The sequence below is a fragment of the Neovison vison genome, chromosome 12 (genome assembly GCF_020171115.1).
Source record: "Neovison vison isolate M4711 chromosome 12, ASM_NN_V1, whole genome shotgun sequence".
Classification (NCBI taxonomy): Eukaryota; Metazoa; Chordata; class Mammalia; order Carnivora; family Mustelidae; genus Neogale; species Neogale vison.
Genome location: NC_058102.1, coordinates 69,438,364 through 69,446,924, shown reverse-complemented (window position 1 = coordinate 69,446,924; position 8,561 = coordinate 69,438,364). Strand labels below are relative to the sequence as shown.

General features: G+C 36.1%; 1 protein-coding gene across 7 annotated transcripts in view; it reads right to left on the bottom strand.

The window, feature by feature from the left end:
* Positions 1–5,934: 5,934 nt before the first annotated feature.
* Positions 5,935–8,561, bottom strand: part of LMNTD1 (lamin tail domain containing 1) — a 486,089-nt gene continuing 483,462 nt past the window's right edge. For all 7 annotated transcript variants that reach the window (XM_044228390.1, XM_044228387.1, XM_044228395.1 and 4 more), the window contains one exon: positions 5,935–7,065. The gene's annotated coding sequence lies outside the window, so the exon portion shown is untranslated. The remainder of the gene's footprint in view (positions 7,066–8,561) is intronic.

The following is an 8,561-nucleotide window of genomic DNA, read 5'->3' as shown; positions in this document are numbered from 1 at the left end:
TTTTGTTTTGTTTTATTTTCCCCTTCCTTCCCCTATGATTCTGTTTTGTTTCTTAAATTCCACATCTGAGTGAGATCTTATGATAACTGTCTTTCTCTGATTGACTTATTTTTGCTTAGCATAATACTCTCTAGTTCCATCCATGTTGTTACAGATGAAAAGATTTCTTCTTTTAAAAGATTTTATTTATTTATTTATTTTTTAAATTTTAAATTTTTTATTTTTTATAAACATATATTTTTATCCCCAGGGGTACAGGGGTACAGGTCTGTGAATCGCCAGGTTTACACACTTCACAGCACTCACCAAAGCACATACCCTCCCCAATGTCCATAACCCCACCCCCCTAAGATTTTATTTATTTGACAGAGAGTGAGATCGCGAGTAAGCAGAGGCAGGCGGCGGGGGGGGGGGGGGGGGGGGATGCGGAAGCAGGCTCCCTACTGAGGAGAGAGCCTGATGTGGCTATTGTGAACATTGCTGCTATAAGCATTGGGGTGCCCCTTTGGATGACTGCATTTGTATCTTTGGGGTAAATACCCAGTAGTGCAATTGCTGGGTTGTAGGGTAGCTCTATTTTCAACTTTTTGAGGAACCTCCATCCTGTTTTCCAGAGTGGCTGCACCAACTTGTGTTCCTCTCAAAAGTATATCCTTTCTCTGTATCCTCACCAACATCTGTTGTTTCCTTTGTTAATTTTAGCCATTCTGATTGGTATGAGGTGGTATCTCATTGTGGTTTTGGTTTGTGTTTCCCTGATGCCAAGTGATATGGAGCATTTTTCATGTATCTGTTGGCCATTTGGATGTCTTCTTCGGAGAAATGTCTGTTCATGTCTTCATCCCATTTCTTGATTGGGTTGTTTGTTCTTTGGGTGTTGAATTTGATAAGTTCTTTATAGATTTTGGATACTAACCCTTTATCTGATGAGACATTTGCAAACATCTTCTCCCATTCTGTCAGTTATCTTTTGGTTTTGTCCACTGTTTCCTTTGCTGTGTAAAAGCTTTTTATTTTGATGAAGTCCTAGTAGTTCATTTTTGCCTTTGTTTCCCTTGCCTTTGGAGATGGGTCTGGCAGGTAGTTGCTGTGGCTGAGGTCAAAGAGGTTGCTGCCTGTGTTCTCCTCTAGGATTTTGATGGATTCCTGTCTCATATTTAGGTCTTTCATCCATTTGGAGTCTATTTTTGTGTATGGTATAAGGAAGTGGTACAGTTTCATTTTTCTGCATGTGGCTGTCCAATTTTCCCAACACCATTTGTTGAAGAGACTGTCTTTTTTCCAATGGGTATTTTTCCTGCTTTGTTGAAGATGACGATAGAGTTGAGAATCCATTTCTGGGTTCTCTATTCTGTTCCTTTAGTCTATGTGCCTGTTTTTGTTATTAGCACATTTTTCAGAAGTCTTTTTAAATTAGAATTGTTTCCCCATCCCCCATGAAGTTTTTACATGAAAATTCTGTAATATAGTTTTAAAATAATTCAAGCCAACTTTTCAATTTAGGTTCATAGCTCTAATCTTTCCCCTTAATAGAATACCTTCCTTAATTCCTGAGACAGTTTCTTAAAGATGACGATTTCCCAGTAGCATGTTTTCACGAAGAAGATTTGACAACATACCATTATTAACTTGGTAACATGAGTTAATTGTACAGATTGATATTGGCTTAACATTAAATTCCTGAGGGATGGGGAATCCATCACACAAATCATGGCTGCCTTCTTTAAGTATTTATTTGTATGCTTTGTTCTAACAGTAGATGATGGAAGTGAGGAGAATTTTAAGAAGCTTATCCTGACAGTAAAGACAGACTTACTCTGAAGCCAAAGCGAGATGAAATCAAACACTGCACTTGCTCAATGACTTTTAGGTTTTGTAACTATATGAGTGTAGCCAGAAATGCTCTGCTTCATATTTTTTTTCTCATTGAGAATTTTTTTTTGTTTATTTCAAAGCAAGTCTTTTTTTTTTTTTTAAAGATTTTATTTATTTATTTGACAGAGATCACAAGTAAGCTGAGAGGCAGGCAGAGACAGAGAGAGGGGGAAACAGCTTCCCCTGAGCAAAGAGCCTGACGCGGGGTTTGATCCCAGGACTCTGGGATCATGACCTGAGTCAGAGGCAGAGGCTTTAATCCACTGAGCCACCCAGGCGCCCCTAAAGCAAGTCTTATAAAAAGTATGTTTGGAAAAGTTTTCTCAGAAAAAAAGGCCACCATATGATAGTGGAGCAAATTCTATCTCCATCTCTCACTTTCTCATATACTGACAAATTCCAAAAGCAAAGCCGGAATTACTATTTCCTTTCTATAATGTTCAAACACTTGGCCCCAGAACACAAAGCTCAGGATTGTCTCCATCTACCTTCCTAGTCTCATCTTTTTTTTCCTTTCTTTCCATATTCTACACACACCAGTATAAATGGTCATTTCTCAAATTTACCTGGTGCGTTCCATTTACTTCCTGCATGTGCTGATTAACTTTGTTTCTCCATTTGCCTGAAGCATCTTCATTCTTCTCTTAAAATCAGCTCCATGGCACCTATCTGGAATTCTTCATTCTCTAAGAACTCACAGGATGTTGTGTTTAGCTTTACTGTACTATGTCTTTGATTTGTTGTTGTTGTTATAAGCGTGTTTCTCACTGGTATATGAACACCATAAAACCATGAATCATGTATTTTTAAAATTCCAGTGCTTAGCATATAAAGGATGCTCAAAAAATATTTGGTGATTAAGAATGCATGACAAGGGGGCATCTGGGTGGCTCAGTGCGTTAAGCCACTGCCTTCAGCTCAGGTCATAATTCTAGGATCCTGGGATCGAGTCCCACATTCGGCTCTCTGATCCACAGGGATACTGCTTCCTCCTCTCTCTCTGCCTGCCTCTCTACCTAATTGTGATCTCTCTCTGTCAAATAAATAAAATCTTAAAAAAATAAAGAAAAGAATGTATGACAAGGAAAAATAATCTTGCAAAATGCTAACTAGCCAGACAACTACCAGCCCTTCAAGATATATCTCCAGTTAATCTACATAGATTTTAGTCATTTAAAGAGAGAAGCACGGAGGGGTCCTAGAAAGGTGGTGCAAAAAATTAAGAGGTAATTTACAATCTCTACAGCCCATTATTGCTTCAGGGCAATATTTCAAACAGATTTTCCTTTTTTAATTAAACTCACAATATACCCTAAGTAAAGATGAGGATGTCACAGTTTCTTGCCTGTTCTGTTGTGATTCTTTGAAATATCAGGATTCAAATGGTTCAGGAGAAATACTTTATTTTCCAAGATTGGGGCAGACATTACCACTTGAGATTAAAAAGACAAGATCAAATTAAAAAAAAAGTACATGTTTTCCTGGTGATTTACAAATAGTGCTGGTTTTAAAACAGGGCCACAAAATTCTTAGACCTCCTATAGAAAAGTGATGTCTATGTCCCCTCCCCTGAAATATAGGCTCTATAACTTTTTGACTAATAGGACATGGCAGAATGATGCCATTTAAAGCAGTTTTATATTTTCTCATACTGTGTTAAAATATGAACTATGGGCTGGTAGTTTCGTGGCATTCAGTGTACTGAAATGGTCCTTAGCATAAGAAAAGTAAAATATTAGGAAAGTGAAACTCTAAAAATGAAACCAAATTTCTACTCATATCTAGTTTGTCTTGTAATGTATTCCAAATAGCATGTCTATGTCTTGAATATGTCTATATAGATATATTTCAAACAAGTATTTTTGCAAACATAAATGAGTGGTAACCATTTTTATTATCTAAGTGCAATGTTATATTGTTGCTAAACATTTAAAACTTGCTCAGATGGTTAGATTCTAATGACTGCTCTACTTGGACTTGGGATAAACTGCCAAGAGTGGCAGGAGTTTACCTCCCAAAAGAACTCTAGCCTTGATACTGATCTGAAAATTTGGATTCCTCTTCAAAGCTCATTGGCAATTAACCAAAAACACTTCATCATCAGAACAGTGTTTACCTTTTCACAATTTCTTTCATTATTTCCTGCCAAAATAATAAAATGTATGTGTGTGTGTGTGAGAGAGAGAGAGAGGCAGAAAGGGGAAGAGAAAGAGACAGAAAGAGGAGGGGATGGGGAGAATGTGCTGGGGTAGGGCTTAAAATTAAGTTCGCCTATCTTGGAGGATATTTAGCAGTAGGTAGGGTTTTGGATTTCTTTTTCATTGTAATTCATCTAGTTTATCCATCCGTAGATGAATCTGTTTCCCTAAATGGTGAATATTGTTTAGCAATGTTCATTATTCAAATGCTTTATGAAGTAAACCTCATAATTCCTATAAAGTAATTACAAACAGGGTGGTGCTGCTAATTTGCAGAAGGCAATAATGAAGTGGCAAATTTCTGGAACTAGATAAAGCTCACTGCTATGTAAGGCTGCTGAAGCCTGTATGATCAATGTTGTCACTTTCACTCATAGAAACTTAGGAAAACAAATTCTCCAAACTCACATTCTTTCCTTGCAATCCCTGAATAGGCTTGCCTGAGCATTTTGGCAGTTAATGATTTATACCAGCAAAGGTGGGTTTATCTTCCCCCATCCATACCATTCTAGAGAGAAACTGACAGTTCTTAAATAGGAAAATAGTTGGGGCATTGTGCTAGAACACTCTGTGGTGACTTAACTGACAAAGAATCTACTACAAATCCCAGCACTGAGCATTTATTTCTCTTTCTTGCAGGGGCAAAAGGTTATACACTTTTAAAAGTGCACTTCATAATAGTAAGCAATACTTAAAAGTACTGTATTTTTGACCACCCATGGAGGAAATGATCTTAAAGAAGAGCTCAGAGGAGATATTACATTGATGAAGTGTCAATGAATTAGGAGTATATAGATGAAATTCTTCTGAAACTACACAATCTTTAAGGAAAACTATTTGAGCTGAAACATGTTTTGCATTAGAAAATCTTTGCTCATATGAGGGAAATAATTGAAAACACCTGAAGCTTACATGCCACTTCTTTCATGTGTTTCTATCCAAGTCTTTGAGGAAAGGAGGTTGGAAGTCTAATATGGGTGAGATAGCTTATTGGCTATAGTTATGAGAGACCTTTTGGTTGTATGTTTATACTCCCAATGTAAACATGATAATCTCAAAGGGAGACAGCTGGAAGAAACTGTAAACCATGAATTAAGTTAACTTTTATTGTATACTCTCTGATGCCCTTGTAGTCTCCTCATAATGCCATGACTACAGAGTTTCCATGGTAACCATGAAAAAGACAGCACAGCTTACACATTTAGCCAACATATGATTGATCCAAAGATCATATTTAATGGTTCAAAGTAGTATAAGGTATTATTGACAATTTTCCAAAAATGTTCAAGTCTATTCCTAATGTCCAAAGAATGAGAAACTATTGTGATTAGTGTGGCCTGGTAACAAGAAAATATTTATGTTGCATCACTACGCAGGGATTAATGCGAACCCCTTTTATATTATGTCTTTTCAGATGCTTTACACTGGCATATGATGTTTACTTTTTGCCTTGGAAATAATAATAAAATACTTCATTAAAGGCATTTTAAAATCATTTTAACTATTTTTAAGTGGACAATTCAATAGCATTGAGTACATTCACAGTATTGTGCAATCATCATCACTATTTCTAGAACTTTTTCATCATTCCAAATATAGATTCTATACCCATTAAATAATATCTCCCCATTCCCTCCTTCCTCCAGTCCCTTGTAAATTGTATTATATTTGCCACTTATATAAATTTGTGTATTCTGTGTACCTCAGATAAATGGAATCATAGAATATTTGTCCTTTGTGTCTGGCTTATTTCACTTAGCAATAACATTTTTAAGGTTTACCCATGTTGTAGCATATATTAGAATTTCATCTTTTAATGAATGAATAATATTATTATATTTTATTTACCACATTTAAATAATTCATTAATCTGTTGATGGACACTTACATTGTTTCCACCTTTTGACTATTGGGAATAATGCTGCTATGAACGTTGGTATCCCAGTATATGTTTGAGTCCCTTGGTATATGACTTTTAAAAAATGAAGTGTTTTTAGATTTTGGTGTTTGGATGTAATAAAACAAAATTCAATGTCACCACTGGATAGGTTTTGGGGTTATTTTGCTTTTCTCTATTTTTTTAAACAGATACTGGGAAAATTCCTTACTTTTCTTGCTCTTCACATTACAGGACTGTATGTGTCCCATCTTTCTTCATATGCTATATAAATACACATAAATCAATGTAAGTTAAATTAAGTAGGTTTACATGATATAGATTGGATGCATTTCTCAGAGACTGAAGCAATCATACCTTCTGACTACGCAGAGTCAACATTACAAATGAGCAAATTTCATTATTTTTCAAATTCTATTCTTGTGATGGGTATAGAATAAGATTGCTAAAGAATAAGGAATAAGAGTGGTTGAAAAACAAGTGCTCTACCAGATAATTTAGTTGAAACATTCTTGGCATTTTGCATCCATGGGATTTTGTACATAATACTGCAGCTAGAAGACACTATTTTTGATGAATTTGAGGTAAGTGTAGGCAATTTTAAGAACTCCCAACTAGTTACAACATGGAAACTTCAACTACTACTTCTAGTTATTAGAAAGCTCAGTTAATCCATGTTTTAATGAGATAGAGCAGATTGCAAGTGTAAAGAATCAGACAGACCACAGGTTCAGAATTCCTGAAACATGCTCTTGGAAAATTCTTCTGCTGAAATGGTGGAATAGTAGACTTAACAGCTGGGCAGGTTAGAACAGAAATTAGTGGTGGGGGAACACCATGTGTATAAAGTGAAGACTGGGGTGGTTTTCCTTTTGACCTGTGTTTCTCTTCTTTACAGCCTGGAAAAAAAAATGGTTTAACTTGACCACAAACTCTTATTTCCTTCTTTAAGAAATGGTTACTGTAAAGTCTGGAGGAATTATCTTTCCGAAAAGAAAGCATTTTCTTGCTTGCAGCTGGCTTCCTGTGCTTTGCAGAAGGCTGGCTGTGACATGTTGGGCATCCTTGTATTCTCTAGATTTGGATTTTATTGTCCTGAACAAAAAAATAAAAGGGCAATGCATGGTAAAATATAACACAGACTGTTAATATGCTGAAATCATTATAGAATATAAAGTTGAGATATTTAGAATTTTTCATTTATCTTAATCTTAAGATTATAGTGGGAAAATAGCAGATCATGAACATGGGTGAAAGACAATAACAGGGAGGAAATTATTCTGTGATACCACAGCCTTTGCCAAATGAAAGGACTATTCATTTTTTTCTCTTTTCTAAATCAACTCTGCAACATGTGTGCTTGTTTAGGTTACAGTTTTAATGATGATTTAGGATGTAGAGGGCTCTTTGATTGTTAAGCAAAATAGCTATTTCATTAGCTGGTCATGGATATCGTTCACGTCTATGAAGATCAAAATTGTTCTGAAGCAACCAGTCTAATGGCCCATTTTGAAATGTTCATGCCCTTCCATTTCCTTCTTGATAGTACTTGAACAGTACCTAACTATAATTTCCATTAAATGTCTAAGATGTTCCCTGGATTTAAAATGTACAAGGTAATACACATACAAACATAATAAAAAGAGGAATGTTTCCTTTCTCTTTGTGTGCAACTGCTTGAGTCTTCCTCAGGGATCTTAGCAGGAGACCTTACAGTCTGAGATGTTTATGTTCTACGCTTCTTTTACAGAAATGGAACTGGAGACCTTTGCACAGGCATCTAGTTTTCTTTAAACTCTGAAACACCTCTGATCTCACATGGCAGAGAGTCTAGATTACAGGTTTGGTTTTTTTTTTTTTTTTTTTTTTTTCTCCTCCCTTACAACCTAATTGTGACACTGTGAGGTTAGGCTGGGGAGAGAGTGAACAGTGTGGCTGAAAAACTTTGAAGGAAGGATGTTGAGGGAAACAATATTCATAAAATTTCAACTGATGAATTTTGGAAACATAGCACTTTGAGGGCTGAGAGGAGAAATATATTAATAAGTAAATGGCAGAAATATATAGCAAAATATAGATAAAAAAATTTGACACCAGAAAATTTAACCATTAGACTTTCAAGCTTCTTTAGGAGGGTTTCATATCAAAGAGTATTAAATATTAGTCCCTCTTTCTGGGCTGTTAAATACTGACTCATTGCTCACAAAAAGTGGCCCCAATAGGAGAATTTGCTATGGAAGGTTCTTGTCAGTGTCCCAAAAAAGGATCCTTGGACTAGGACTAGAAGGACACCTCATGTTTGGGTTGTCCAGTTTGGGCTATTCAGAACCCTAAGTGATGTGTGAACTCAGCTTAGTATATGGAAGGACTTTATCACCAGTACTCTGTTAAGAATGCCTCTTAGGTATAAGCACTTTGACCAATTATGAATTTAATATCTTATGTTTGGAGTTTTGGTGCTTTCTTCCCAGGTCCTAAGCAATCGGATACTCTTGAGGACAGTGCTGGTGATAGGTAACAAATGCTACTTCTGCCCCTCCTCTTTCTTCCTTCTCCATTCTCTATCCTAGATTCTTCCGTGTCTCTTAGTA